Raw genomic sequence first — 16323 nt, forward strand, 5'->3', positions numbered from 1 at the left:
GATTCTCTTTCTCAAACTCCTTCTGCCCCTCCTGCTTATGCAAGCATGCGCATTCTCTCCCTCCCCCACCCTCTTTCACGGAAATAAACCTTAAAAAAAATATATTCTTTTGCTCCCTCATCCCCCCTCCCCCCAACACTGGTGCTCTCTGTCTCTATCTTAAAAAAAAAAAAAAAGTTAGCTTTTCTATCCTGTAGCATATTTGGCGAGACATTTACAGGACTTCCTGTTCTTTTGAATCTTCTTGACAAGGTGTATCTTTGTCCTTTGAGTTTGTTTGCAAATAGTCAAAGCATTTAGTCTCGAGCCTGGTGGTAATCAAAACCGGAGATGATGAGGGTGCCTGGGTGGTTCAGATGGTTAAGCATCTGCTTCGGTTCAGGTCATGATCTCAGGGTCCTGAGATTGAGCCCCAAACTGGGCTCCCTGCTTGGTGGGGAGTCTGCTTCTCCCTCTCCCTCTGCCCACCCCAATACCCCCTGTGCTCTCTCTCTCACTTCCCCTTTTAAATAAATAAATAAATAAATAAATAAATAAATAAATAAATAAATAAAATCTAAAAAAAACAACAACAACACACACAACAAAGACAGGAGATGATGCTAAAAAATGCAGTGTGTCTGCAATGAAAGACTGGGATTCGTGAGGGCTGTTTCCAGGGAGGAGTTCCGAGCAGTTACAACATACACCGTTCACAACACCCCTGGTGTGAACCAGCCCAGGTATGACTATCTTGGTAAAGCATCAACCTTTTTACCTTAGAACTACATCCCAGCATGTGAAAATGCTCTGAGAAGTAAAGCACAAATGTACTATTTCTACATAGAAAACAGAAGGTTTTATTAATTAATTGAAATTTATTTATTTTTTCTCCAATCCTGTTCCAAACAAAGATTGATGGTAGCCTCTGGGTGTTGAGTACCTGGTCTTTGTCCCCCGTATGTACCAGCCACAGCTGAACCCCGGGGTGTTTGATCACACCATGTGTCATTCAGGAGCTTGCATTGGACGTGAGAGATGAAGGTGAAGGAAATGCCACATGAGCGCTTAGTAGTTTTGTGGCTCTAAAGTCAGGAGACAACAGGGTGGAAGATGTGGGTCTGAACACGAACTGAGCAGAGACGGGGTCCAGCTAAGGACTGAGGGAGAGGAAGGATCCAACTCAGCCTTCTCCCCACCCACCTCTCCCCTGTGCCCCTTGAAGCCCCGTGGACTCCTCAGATCCTGCTCTCTCACAGCTGGTGATTCTCCTTTTTCTCCTAAGTGCCATGGAACCCGTGCTTCCCACGCCTTTAACATGGTGAAATGCACATTATGTGAAGTTTACCATTTTAACCATTTTTAAGTATACACTCCAATGGCATTAAGTACATTCACAATGTGATATAAACATCACTGCTATGTTTCCAGAACCTTCTCATCCCAAACAGAAACTCTGTCCCACTGTTTGTTATGTGATGGCACATGGCAATAAGGTTACTTACTCTTAGGATCAGGGAGAGGGCAGTACAAGGCCTGCGGTGTTAGGGGTGGGGTGGGGTAGGGGGTTAGCGGGTGCAAGGGGGGCTGCCCTAGATCCCAGCCCACTGTCCTGGTAGCTGGAAGAATGAGCTTCACATCCCTGTAGCTGCCAACAGGTTAGAAAACTCTCTTCTACCCCACAGATCTGAGTTCTTGCCAAACTAACTTACCACAGAAGCCGTGGCTCTCTAGCAGGTTTCCCTGGACTATAATAGTTCACAGAGATGACAAACACCATGGAGGCCTGAACCCCACAAGGCATCCACTAGTGTTTCCTCATGATCTAGACTTTATTAGACTTTATTAGAGTCCTCAGGCCTCTCTGTATCCCACCTCCACCCCATCCCAAATGGATGGGCCAGGGACAACTCTCTTATTGCTATCATTTTATAGGATTTTGGGTGGCCATCAGCACTCAGGGGATCTGTACACATAAGAGCAAGGGACTCATTCCTGATGGACAGACACTTCCCCCATCTCTAAGTCTTTTCCTGTCCCCTCCAACCTCCTAACCCCCAACTGATCTAATAGGGAGGTCTTAGATGGAACACATCCCCATAGCCATTCTGGTGATGACCACGTGGCCGGGGGAGGTGGAGAAAGATGAAGAACCGTGTTGGCCTCCTGCACCAGAACATACGGTGACCAAAAGACAATGCTTCCTACCTGCTTGCGACTTCAAGACCATTCCTGACAGCTCCACCACTCCTTCTAGCATGAATAGCAATGAGCGGGCACCCAGCGCTCCCACGCACTCCATTCCTGCCTTGTTGTTGCTTTTCCATTTGAGCAGGAGGGGTCAGTGAAGGAGGAAGCCTGGTGTGTTGTGGATAAACACAAGGCGGGTGTGCTTTGTATCGGGAGATATTCAGATGCTCACACTGTTCCTATTGTCTTTCTAGGGGACACCAGGCTTGGGAAATTAAATTAGTTTTTTTTTTTAAGATTTTATTTATTTATTCATGAGAGACACACACAGAGAGATGCAGAGACACAGGCAGAGGGAGAAGCAGGTTCCATGCAGGGAGCCCGACGTGGGACTCGATCCCAGGACTCCAGGGTCACGCCCCGGGGTTAAGGTGGTGCTAAACCACTGAGCCACCCGGGCTGCCCTAAATTAGTTTTAAAGAGGGTATTTGGCAGCAATTAAATGAGCAAAAGGAAGTGGGTAAACTTATGAGATACTTAATCTAGGCTCTAGTGAAGTCAGCCTATACCATGTTAGTAAGACAAAAAAGCTTCCATGCAGTCAGCCCCCTATTTCTTCCCCTTCTCCATTGGTAGGGCTGGGCAAGGAGAACCATGGGTCAGAGGGACCTGCTGGACATCTCTGTGAATCTTGAGTCAGAAATCTCCATATGTTCCCCAGACTTGGTTGGTCAACTCCGCAGACAGGGACACTCTGGCGTTTTAATATTCCACCTGTTAAGACTGGCTGAGCTTTAATGTCTATCCAGCCTTGTGCAGACACTATAGGGAATTAAATGAAAGATCTTGCCCTCGTGGCATTTAGAGTCCAGAGAGAAGACAGGCAGCTTGTGGCTTTGGGGCCCGGCATTTTGGCTGCTCGAGGAGACTCCAAAGAACTAAAAGCCAAGGTCCTGACTCACAACGCTAAGCCTTAGGGACAGAGGGCTGGAGCATCACCAAACACCTAGACCCTCACATGCAGTGGTGTGGCTCAGGGATGAGCACAGGAGGAGTCCAGAGCAGGGGAGGCAGCGGGCCAGAGCAGTCACAGGTGGCAGGGTAAGGAGGAGGGTCCTGAGTGAGTCTTGAAGGATGCTAGGCCCGGAGCAGACAAAGAGGAGATGGGATAATCCAGAACAATCCAAGACAGCGGGTAATTAAGTGCTGAGCTGAGCAGTCAGGAGCAGTGGGGCAGGCGGTATGGGGAGGGTTTGTTGTTACTACCACTAGTAATAATGGTAGCACATATTTACCTAATACTTGCTGTGTGCCAGGTCCCAGCCTGAGTTCTTCATATATACGTGTGTGTATGTACATATATGTAAACACAGGGGGGGCGCCTAGGGGGCTCAGTCAGTGAAGCATCTCCCTTCGGCTTAGGTCATGATCTCAGGGGCCTGGGATTGAGGCCTGCATCAGGCTACCACTCAGCAGGGAGTCTGGTTCTCTTTCTCCCTCTGTCCCTCCCCTCTGCTCATTCTTTCTCTCTCTCACTCAAGTAAATAAATAAAATATTAAAAAATTTTAAAAAATAAACACAACCAATCTTCACAATAACTACATTATCCTCACTTTATAGATGAGGAAACTGAGGCACAGAGCAATTAAGTCATTTGAATGAGGTCATTCATTCATCCATAGACATGCCTTGAGTACCTGCTATGTGTCTGGCACTGTTAGATGCTGGGAATAATAGTCATAAACTAAACTATCTTGAACACTTACTTTGTGCTAAGTACTCTACAAATTAAGGGTTTTACAGGGGCTGCCCTCTTTTCCTTACCATCATCCTATGAGTGGGCATCATTGTCCTTGGTTTAGTTTTTCTTTTCTTTTTTTTTTTTTAAAGAATATTTATCTATTTATTCATGAGAGACAGAGACACAGGCAGAGGGAGAAGCAGGCTCCCTATGGGGAGCCCGATGTGGGACTCAATCCCAGGACCCTGGGATCATGACCTGAGCCAAAGGCAGACACTCAACCACTGAGCCACCCAGGTGCCCCTTATTTAGCTTTTCTGAGGAGGTAAAAGAGGCTCAGCGAGTCTAAGTAACATGCCCACAGTCACACAGCAGTACATGATGAAAGTAACCCAGTGGTTCAGTTCTAGAACCTGTCCTTTTTTAAAAAGATTGTTTTAAGTTGTAGGAAAATACACATAGCATGAACACACACCATCTTTACCACTTTTAGGTGTACAGTTCAGTGGCATTCAGTGCGTCCACACCGTTGAGCTACTGTTGCCACTATTCACCTCCTGAACTCTTTTTGTCTTGTGTGACGATTAACATTATGTGGCAACTTGGCTGGGCCACGGAGCCCATATATTAGTCCAAATAGTATTCCGGATGTTTTTGGGGCAGTGTTTTTGGATGACATTAACATTTAGATAGGTGGACTTGAAGTAAAGCAGTGCCCTTCATAACACGGGTGGGCTTCATCCCACCAGCTGAAGACACGAGCAGAACCAAGGCTGACCTTCTCTGGGTAATAGGCCTTCAGCCAGCAGAGGTGCATGATCTGCAGGACAGGCTCTTCTTTGGGTCTCTCTACAGGTCCACGGGCTCTGGCCTCCCCTACAGAGTCTGACTTGCCAGCCTCCATAATCACATAAGCCAATCCCTTATAATAAACCTTTCTCTTTTTCTATGCACATCCTCTTAGGTCTGTTTCTTTGGAAAACTTTGACTGATATATCTTGCAAAACTCAAATTCTGTACCTATTAAACAATAGCTCCCCAGTCACTCCCCTCCCTCGAGTCCCTGGCAACCATCACACTACTTACTGTCTGTTTCTACGAATATGACCACTCTAAGTCCCTCAGATAAGGACAATCACACAGTATTCTTTTTTTTTTTTTTGACTGGCTTATTCAGTCAGCGTAATGTTCTTAGGGTTCATTCATGTTGTCTCATGTGGCAGAATTTCCTTCCTTTTTTTGAGGCTGAATAATATTCCATCGTAGGTAGATATCACATTTTGCTTATCAATTCATCCATTAAGGGACACTTGTGTTGCTTCCACCTCTTGGCTATTGTGAATGATACACTAGGACCACGGAGGTGCAACTATCTCTTCGGGTCCTTGTTTTGAATTCTTTTGGGCATATGCCCAGAAGTGGAATTGCTACATCACAGGGCAGTTCTATTTTTAATTTTTTGAGGAACCACCACATTGTTTTCCTCAGTGGCTGCACCATTTTACGTTCCCATCAACAGTGCACAATGATTCCAATTTCTTCACATCTTTACCAACACTTGTTGTTTTCTGTTTTTTTGATGGTAGCCATTGAGTGTAAGTTGATCTCTCATTGTGGTTTTGATTTGCATTTTCCTAGAGCCTGTACTTTTGTACAGCAGACTCTGCAATTTTCTTGCAGAGAGGATACACACATTCCTGGTCTTCAAGGAACTCAAGTGGGTGGATATATTAGGTCAATGTGTAAGGGAAGTTATGTGAAGGGTCCTGGGATGGAGGATAGGAAGCAATGAATTACACCTGTGGGGCCAGGAGGGCCTCTCTGAGGAGGTAGGGTAACTTGCTGACACCATGTCCCTTGGACTGGGCTCTCGGCCATATGGTCCATTCCCCCACTGCATTAGAGCATGTCTGTCTCCTGAGAGAGAAAACAGGGCTCCTGCCCCAGTAGCCCAAGATAGGAAGTCACATTTCCTGGTGGCCCAGACCTGAGCAAAACCACGAAGCCACTGAAAGTGGGCCTGGGGATCTGTTGCAAAATGTTCCCTTCCCAGGAGCGATTGTGAGTTATGGAGTCACCATGAGTGGTGAGAAAGAAGTCTAGGTGGAATGGTGGTCACCAGCTGTGATTTTGAGCAGTGAGCAATTGTCACAGGATGAAGTTTAGTCTCCATAGTAAACATATATTGTGACATCCTGAACAGAGGCACTGGGAAGAGGCGCTGGTGTCCTGCAAGTGAATCGCAGAGGGGGTGAGACAGGGTGGACAGGTGGAGGAAGGAAGGACAGGTGTGTGTGTGGAGGACATTAGCAGGACCTCAGGATGTGTTCATGGAGCAGGTGGGTAGGAATCTGGGACAAGAGCCTATGGTTCACAACTTTATTTATTTTATTTATTTATTATTATTTTTTAAGATTTTATTTATTTATTCATGAGAGACACAGAGAGAGAGGCAGAGACACAGGCAGAGGGAGAAGCAGGCTCCACGCAGGGAGCCCGACATGGGACTCGACCCCGGGAATCCAGGATCATGGCCTGGGCCAAAGGCGGCGCTAAACCGCTGAGCCACCCGGGCTGCCCTGGTTCACAACTTTAGTGATGCTGCCCAGCTTAGGCCCATCTCCAGGCTCCAGGATTGAGGGCTACCTGCAGGCTGCCTGCCGAGCTTGCCTGCTCTGCTTGCTTCCCCTGCGCGCCCACACAAACACACGCGTGCAGGAGTCTACTACAGGGCTCCTTCACCAAGGGCATTGGATTACTTCCCAGGACTGCTGTAACAAAGTCCCACAAACGGGGGAAACTGAGATATGTATTTTCTCACAGTTCTGGAGGGTAGGAGTCCAAAGTCAGTGAGCTGTGTCTTTGACGTTTCTGGGGGAGGATGCGTTCCAGGCCTTTCTCCCAGCCTCTGGTATCACTGGCAACCCTTACTGGCCATTCCTTGCTTTTGTGTAAATGAGTAAAGGAAAATTCATTCAACACGGAGTCCGAAAGCCACGAAGGGATGGCTCTTCCGCACTTCTAACACCTGTGGCCGTCTACATAGAGCCGCAGGAAGAAGGAGGATTTCCTTTCTGCCCCGCAACTGCACGCTGCCCTCCCCTCCAGCCAATGAGAGGCTGTCACTTCAATCACCTGCAGCCAATGAGACATTGTCACTTTTTTTCAAAAAGATTTATTTATTTATTTATTTATTTATTTATTTATTTATTTATTTATGAGAGAGAGGCAGAGACACAGGAGGAAGGAGAAGCAGGCTCCATGCAGGGAGCCCAACGTGGGACTGGATCCAGGGTCTCCAGGATCCTGCCCTGGACCAAAGGCAGGCGCCAAACCACTGAGCTACCCAGGGATCCCCATGAGACACTGTCACTTTAATCACCTGCAGCCAATGAGAGGCCGCCACCACTCTGGGCCTCCCATTTTCCTCCAATGAACTTTTGTTCGTAACATCCTCTCCCAGTTACTCCCTCCCCTTTCCTCTATAAAGGGTCGGCGTCCACCTTTGCTCACCAGACTTGTCCACGGTCTCCCATCGTTCGTGTGTTTCACGTGGCAGTTCCTGCGCTGTTCCCAAATAAACTCTTTTGCTGCTGGATACTCGTTGTTTTAACTTCTGACGTGACAGTTGTAGGCTCATCGCTGCGATCTCTGCCTCTGTCCTCACGTGGTCTTCTCTCCGCATGTCTCTCTGTGTCTCTTCTTAGAAGGATCCAGCCATATTGGACTAGCCCACTGTGATGGCCTCTTTTTAACCTGATGATATCTGCAAAGACTGCATTTCCAAATAAGGTCACCTTCGCAGGGACGGGGGTAAGGCTTCAACGCCTCTTTAGGGGACACGGTTCAACGGAGACCACGAGCTTCACTGTGATACCACAGCTGGAGGAGGAGAGAAGGAAATGCAGGGTCCTGGCATTGGTGGGGATGGGACAGGGACCAGACAGGGACAGGGCCGTTCTGTCCACCAGGGGAGGGCTGCAGGCAGCAGGGTTCTGATCAGATGCTGGCAGTGGTGGACCTGGGCTCTCCAGGTGCTCACATTCCCCCAACCTCTTGCATCTCCACCATGATCGGATGGACGTTTTTAGAGATGCATCATAGCATTCCAAAAACCCCCAAAAGATAATAATTTTGCTTTATGTTCCTTTATTTTACAAGTAATTTTTAAATTTATATTTTCTTCTCTAATAGCAAAAAGGCTTTGACGTGACCATAAACAAATGAAAAAGCCCAGCTGACTTTTAGGTCACTGCAGGAGCAAAAGAATGGAGCACTCTTCCAGCAGACATGACCATTCTGTTTAGAGTTTCTGCAAATGATATGTGCGTGCACATGTGCATGTGAGCACCTGCCTGCTCTGAGGCTTATTGGTGAAGAGACAGAGTGTGGAGGAGCCACCCAGGGGTGAGGCTTCCGCAGAGGGTGAGCAGTTTGAAGGGGAGCTGGCAGGCGGTGGACTGGAGAGATGGGGGCACTGGGAAGGCATCCTGAGTGGGGGGGGGGTGATTCCAAGGGCCTGGGGCAGGGGGAGACAGCACCCCCACCCTCTACTCCCCTCCCACCCACCTCCCTAATTGGACCCAGGGTGGAAGAAACAGCTACTCTTCACTCCCTATGGATCCTTGGAATTAACCAGAGACACGTCTTACACTTCGCAATCAGAGGTGATCACTGTTATAAATAGGTGACATCCCGTCCTTTCCTGAGGGCTTGTATCTGGGGAAAGGCTGGTGTGTGCTGGTCTGTGCCTTACACAGTCCAGGAACAGCAACTGCGGGGGAGGGGGTGGGGGACAAAGGGCACCAGGGCTCTTCAAGAAAAGGCATTGCTGTCAGGCACCAGTGGAAAGCTTTTAGGAAAAAGGTTTTCCCAACTACCCAACCGAGGGCAGGGCTTCGGGCTGGGCTGAGGTCAGCGTCGGGGCAGGGGCATTCCTGGTCAACACCAGACCTGGATTTATGTCATGGACTTATGTAACGTCATTATGTAACATCATTAGGAGCACTGCAAATTGGATTCTCCTTCGGGCTCTCCAGAAGCCAGGCCCTGGGCTCTCCTCCAGCCCAGCTCAACAGTCACTGCCTAGCTCAGAACCCCCTTTCTCGCGCTGGGATTTCTCCTCCCAAGGTTTCCCCGAAAGCTGTTGAGAGGCCCTCAGAGACCACCATCGTGCTATGGCTTCTTCCCAGAAGGGCTGTAGTTTTGGAGGATGAGGCTGACCCTCTCTGGGTAGGCTGGGCCGTTGTGGGGGGGGGGATCCTTTCTTCCAGAACAATGGGCCTTGGAGCCGTCCACACAAGTCCAGGCTTGTGGGCCCACCTGGATTATCGATATCTTCTCCTTTCAAGTCTGGCCTCCAGCTGCTCCCATGTTATCATTTATCCAACAACTGGCAGGTTGGTGTTCCTGTAACTTGTTACTTAGGTAACCTGCTATATAAACTTTCATTCATTTTCTGTAACTTAAATACATCTTTCCCCCGAAAATCCAAACTCTGGAGCGGTTGGCACATTGTGTTGTCTGCTGTGGATGCATCTGTCTCCTGCCATGGGTTGGGAGCTTCCCTGGTGCCCAGCTTGGCACCCATCACCCAGCCACCACCCGATACATGTTTGTGGTTTTCATCCAAAGCCCTCCACACTCAGCCCCAACAAACTTTTTTTTTTTTAAAGATTTTATTTATTTACTCATGAGAGACACAGAGAGAGAGGCAGAGACACAGGCAGAAGGAGATGCAGGCTCCCTGCGGGGATCCCGATTCAGGACTCAATCCCAGGACCCGGGCTCAACCACTGAGCCACCCAGGTGTCCCCCGCCCAACAAACCTTTTTAATGTATTTTCCAGACTTCTGGGTACAAACCCTCCCTTACCCCTGACAGACCTTGCTCTTGTCTCCTGGGCATGCCAAAGCCTTTCCATCTCCCCTTCTTGCCTGGCTTGTTCGGCCCATCATGAAGTGCCCACCCACACTGACTTCCTCTTCAAGTCCAGATAGAGACCCCCTCCCCAGGGTGGCCTGTCATGAGGGCCCAGCCACAGGGAGCGTCTTTCTATGTGCCTGAGGACCTGCTGTTTGCCACTTTATCAGATGCTATCTGCATGTGGTTCTTGCCATATACCTAAATCCCTGCTTGCTGTGCCCTAGGCTCTTGGTGAATTCTCCAAAATCCCCTTTGTATATATGCTACCGAAGTGAGCATTCCAAAATCCCCTTTGATGGGGAACTGTTATCATCATGTCCCAGGTACAGAAAGTGAGGTTCAGAATGGGGAAGCCACTATGGGTGTGAGGGCCTTGCCTTCCCCAGCCACCCAGGAGCGGCTCCAGGGCAGGAGTCGAGGAGACTTGTCTGGATTCCTGGGACCTGGGGCCTTCACGTGACTGTAAGCTTGCTGAACTGCTGGGGTAGTGGTAAGAGGAGACCCTTCGGAAGGCCCACCTATCTCAAAATCTCTGCCCTGCGAGGGAGCCCTAGTGCCTAGAGTCTACCTGTTCAGAGTTAAAGCTTTGGGCTAAGTTGCGGTAACAGCCAAAGCACAAATCCTGGAGAATTCATAAATATTCTGCAAACTACTTTTCCCCCTCAGCTGCCAGAATACTTAAAGCTAAGCTTACTGGTCCGGTCCACTGTCGGAGTAAGATGTCTGGTGTACACCACATATTTTCTGTCTCCCCCACTTGAACAGCCTTAGTGTAATGTGCCGTCGTTTGGGGGTTCTTGGGGCTGCTCTCCAAGTATGCTCCTCGATGAGGAGCCAGCCACACAGACTGACAGGAACAGAGTGCCACATGGGGGGAGGGTACAGAAAGGGAAAGCAGGTGTCGGAGGGGACTAAGAAATCCCTAGAGCAGACGTTCCTAACCTTCTGTATACCACCACGCACACCATCAAGATGTTTAAAGCTTTCCTCAGCAAAGTGGCAGAGATAATAGTTTGCGTGTCAGCTCAGAGGGAACGTGGACACACATGCAAGCCCATCCATGGCCCTCAAGGTCCCTGAAGCTGGCTTAGGAACCTCTGCTGTCTGACCAGTTTTAACCTCTCATCCTGCACAGGTGAGAGCAAAGGCCTGGAGAAGGAGACAAGTCCCCGCTGGGACCGCAGGGTGAGGGAAAGGAGAGATGGAATCCCAAGGTCTTCTAGGGCAAACCCTGCTATCAGATGTCTGGTTCTCCCTGTGTCGCTGGGCTTGGGCTGCCCCTACCACAGGAGCTGCCTAAACGCAATTTGGGAACCGCTGTAGGGCCAGAGGAAACACCCCAGCTCTGCAACCCCCTTCCTGTTTGGCAGGCTGGGGAGGGTGGGATATTCAAACCCACAGCACAGGGTGCTGAGGATCTGGGACCAGATCCACATTCATAATTAGCCGAAGGACCCCCATCCTCACCCCCTGCTTCACCTGCAAACCCAGATGGAAGCCCACCCCCCACCTGGCTAGGCCCAGAGTAGGGTGGGACCCAGAAAGCCCAGGGCACTCTGCAGGTGCACACTCTCAAGCTGCCCCTATCTGGGTGGAACAGGCTGATTAGGGGCTCCTCACTTCCCAGCTGCCCCACAGCTGCCCACCCGATGCCCCATTCACCTCGGCTGTGCTTTGTTGCAGGAAGCAAACAGAGCAGCAAGGGCCCACCCTTGCCCCCACTTGTATTCCCAGTCAGCACGCAGGCTTCTCTTCTCCTGGGGCCATGCTAGTCTTGTGAGCTTTCAACATCTCGGCGGGGGTGATGCCTGGACAGCCACTGCTGAGTGGGACAAGGAAGATGGCCAGAAACTTGAAGGATCCATTTTAAGTCAAGTAGGTCCCTAAGCATCCCCAGGGAGAAACTCTGAGGACTGTCCAGTATCACTGTGGGGATCTGCCTTTTGCAAACGCAACTGGTTCGTTAAATGAGCTGGGCTGGGTAGTTGGTGAGCAAGAGGCAAGAAAAACACTATTTTTTTCTCCCATCCTCACCGTGGAACACATCCTGTCAGACCCGTCTTCTCCATTGTACCAGATTTACACTGTTAAGCAACAAATCACTGCTAAATGGACCAGGCTGCTCCCGGCTCTGTGGGTTGGCACCCTGGGATGGGCCCTGTGGACAGGTTCTTGGCTGGCCTCACCTAAGATCCGAGTGTTTGGCAGTCATCTTGTGGCTTTGGGGCTTGATGGAGCCCGGATGGTACCAGGGGCTCCCTTCATGTGTCTGGGGGTTAGTGCTGCTACCCAGGCTGGGCCACTCCTGCTCCGGGAGGCTGCCCTGGGCTTCCTGACATGGCGACTTCATATTTTGAGAGGTGGGAGCAGAATCTGTAAGGATTTGGCTCCAGAACACACACAATGTCATTTCTGGCACATTCTCTTGGTCAAATCAAGTCACAAGGGCAGCCGAGGTTGGAGAGGTGGGAAATCACCCCCGAGGGTGGGGGGACAGCAGCAAAGTCACGTGGCAGAGCAGGAAGGGCTACAGCCACCTCCGTGGACAACCATCACTCCCAGACCGCGCAGCAGCGCACCCCCTATGTCTCGGGTGACGGAATGGTCCCATCTTCAGTCGGGTTTGATCTAACCCTCTCCCACTCAGGGCCAGCCTGCCTCTAGGCCAACGAGGAAAGAGCCCCAGGTAACAATATTTCTCCACCTCGACCTTGCCTCCTCCTCCTCACTGTCCCTGCCTCAGTTGGCCCTCCCAAAGGGATGGCTGGGGGGGGGTCTTCCTTAGGCTAGGGGTGGTGTCACCTGGTGCAGTGTCCTCTGAGGGGCAGGGAGCTGCTGGAACCCTGACTTTGTCTCTCCCAGGTGCTTGCTGGGCTCCTCCAAGTCGCTCGCTCCCCAAGGGGACCCCGCAGCCCATGCTGCTTCCCAGTGAGGGCAGTGCACCCTCTGGATGGCCGCTTTCTGCAGGAGTGGCTCACAAGATAGGTGGTTCTCTCAGCCCTGCTTCTCTGCCTCTGTTCATTCCTTCTTCTCCACGGACCAGCCTTCCTGCCTCTTTATTCCCGTGGCATGGTGAGAGCGGCCTCCCCATGGCTTCCACGTTTCCCTGTTGCCAGTGTGGTCAAACGACCGACTGGCCTCAGTTCCAAGTTCCTAGGAGAGGACATTGGCTAAGCTGAGGTCACGTACACCCCCGCTTTGATCAGCTGTGGTCAGGGGATGGTATCACATGGTCTAAAGTAGTAATACAGGGGCTCAGCGCCTGGCATATGGTGAGCACTTAAGAAATATGAGATACTGTGGGCTATTTGTACTTCTTTATATTCTTGCCTTTTCCATATCTTTTTTTAAAAGATTTTATTTATTTATGAGAGACACACACAGAGAGAGAGGCCAAGACATAGACCGAGGGAGAAGCAAGCTCCTTGCAGGGAGCCCAATGTGGGACTTGATCCCAGGATCCCGGGATCACGCTCTGGGCCGAAGGCAGGCGCCAAACCGCTGAGCCACCCAGGGATCCACTAGCCTTTTCAAAATGATTATTTTTAGGGGCACCTGTGTGGCTCAGCTGTTGAGCATCTGACTCATGATCTCGGCTCAGGTCATGATCTCAGGGTCGTGATACCGAGCCCCAAGTCAGGCTCCACACTCAGCAAGGGTTCTGTTTAAGATTCTTTCTCTGTCCCTCCCCCAAAACTGAACTAATATTCTCCTGCTGACCAGAACCCTTACTGATAACATAAAGTCAACTAACACATACTTTGTATGTTATATGTATTATCTACTGTATTCTTACCATAAAGTAACTGAGAGGGAAAATGTTATTAAGGAAATCATAAGAAAGAGAAGATACATTGACGTACTATACTGGGTTTATTGAAAATAACCCATGTGTCAGTGGACTACATGGTTCAAACCTGTGTTGTCCAAGACCAACTATGCAAAGGATACAAAGGGAAAGGGCATCTTCATAGGGAAGAGATCTAGTGGGTTCCATTGAAACCAAACGATAACATTTATCATCATCATGGAACAGGTTGACACATATGCTTCCTGACATGAAACAATGGGAAACAGCGCTCAACATCACCTGTCTAGACTCACTCAATATGTTGAACCTGAATCCAATCATGAAAAAACAGGCAAATCCAGGTAATGGGATGTTGTACAGGGCAAATTCTCTGACCTATTAAGAAATGTCAATGTCATGGAAGAAAAAAGAACAAGGGAAAGTTCTAGATTAGAAGAGTAAAGAGGGGCACCTGGGTGGCTCAACTGGCTGAGCATCTGCCTTTGGCCCAGGTCATGATCACAGAGTCCTGGGATTGAGGCCCACATCCCACTCCCTGCTCAGCGGGGAGCCTGCTTCTCCTTCTGTTTCTGCTGTTCCTCCTCCCACTTTTGCTCTCTCTCTCAAATAAATAAATCTTTAAAAATAAAAGCGATGAAAGAGACATGCCAATCAAATGCAATGCAATATTCTTAGTTGAGTCTGGACAAAAAAATTATAAAATCATTCTGGGAACAATTGAAGAAATCGGAATACAGACTATGCATTGTGCAATGATTTTCCTAATTATTTATTTTAGGGAGAGAGTGCACATGGGGGATGGGCAGAGGGAGAAGGAGAGAGAAAATCTGCAGTGCTGAGCATGGAGCCTAACATGGGGCTTCATCTCAAGACCCTGAGGCCAGGGCCTGAGCCAAAACTGAGGGATGCTTAACCAACTGAGCCACCAGGCACTCCTGTGCAGTGATGTTATTGTCTCAATGTTCGGTTTCTTGCGGGGTGTTAGTAATACCATGATTATGTAGGAGATTGTTCCACTTAAGATATATATGATGAAATATTTTGTAGTGAAATGCCATAATGTCTGAAATATACCTACAAATGGTTCACTAAAAAAGGAAAAAATATCTACATATAGAGAGAAAGGGAAAGACAGAGAGAGAAAGAGAGAGAGAGAGAGAGAGATAAGGCAACCGTGGTTAAACACTGACATTAGGAGAACTCTGGGTGAAGTGTCTATGGAGGCTCATTGCACCATTCCTTCACATTTTCTGAAGGCTTGAAATTAAAGGGAAAACTATCAGTTCCACTCCATGATATACATTTGTAAAACGGATACAGCGATGGACTGTTAGTGTCAAAGAAGTTAAGCGTTTAGAAGCAATTGGCCTGGGGATCCCTGGGTGGCTCAGCGGTTTGGCCCCTGCCTTTGGCCCAGGGCCTGATCCTGGAGACCCGGGACCGAGTCCCACGTCGGGCTCCCTGCGTGGAGCCTGCTTCTCCCTCTGCCTGCGTCTCTGCCTCTGTGTGTGTGTCTCTCATGAATAAATAAATAAAATATTTTTTTTTTAAGAAAAGAAGCAATTGGCCTTTCCCTGTCCAGATCCCTAAAATGCACACATATTCAGTGATCCTATTTCTGGAGATTTAAAAACGGGGGTAAGAAAGCCACAAGCACAAAGCTGTTCACGGCAAGCCAAACATCAAACAGCAGAAAGATGTCTGAATGGGCGATGGGCCTCGGTAGTCAGTGACGGTACTATCCTGGCAAGGGACAGGATCACGTGGAGGCGACACAAACGAAAGGGGGCGACAGAGAGCAGCAGCCAGTTACAGGCCGAGGCCCACCCCACTGCCTCCGAGATTCGTGATTTAGGACGCGCCGCCCAACTCGGGAGCTCTGAGGCTCGGGGCTTGAACCCACAAAACCCGGCAGCCCGGGTGGCGCAGCGGTTTAGCGCCGCCTGCGGCCCGGGGTGTGATCCTGGGCCTCTGAATTAAAAAAACAAACAAACAAAACAAAAAGCAAAACAAAACAAAACAAGAAACGGGATAACCAACTTTACCTCTCCGGAGTGCCTGACGATGAAATAGCCCGCGGCACCGTTCCTGGACGCAGGGAGCGCTCACTGAACGCCAGTCCGCTCCGTCGTGACTTGATCCCCTCGGTGGGGACACCGACGCTGGACTTTGCTAATAATGTGGACTCGGACAAAACGTGGGCATGGAGGACGGAAGGGCACTGCCGGCGGGAGCCGCGAGGCGCCTGCGCGGGCTCAGCTCGTCCAGGGAGCAGGTGTCCGTGGGCGAGCGCAGGGTGGCAGGTGTCCCGCGGGCCGCCAGCAGAAGGCTCTGGGCGCCGGCCCACCGCCTGGGACTTGGGTCCGGGCACTCTGGGGAGTCTCTGGAGCAGCTGCCCCTCCCAGCCCCCCAGCAAGGGGGCCGCAGGAGCCGGGAACGCACAGGCTGGGCTCCCGTGCAGGACCGGGGACGCCCCGAGGAGGAGCGGGTGGGGCCGATCCCCCGTCCTCCGCGTTCCTTCCTGCGCCTGCGGCCGGCCGGCCGCGAGTGCTCGTCCTTCCCTGCAGGGGGCGCCCGGGCCCGGGAACCGAAGCCCCTTCCGTCGTCAGGATCCCAGTTGGGGCCTGGGAGCCGGGAATTCCCGAGATGCAGCTTCCTGCCCCCCTACCTGGGTCC

The sequence above is a fragment of the Nyctereutes procyonoides genome, unplaced genomic scaffold (assembly GCF_905146905.1).
Source record: "Nyctereutes procyonoides isolate TBG_1078 unplaced genomic scaffold, NYPRO_anot_genome, whole genome shotgun sequence".
Taxonomy (NCBI): domain Eukaryota; kingdom Metazoa; phylum Chordata; class Mammalia; order Carnivora; family Canidae; genus Nyctereutes; species Nyctereutes procyonoides.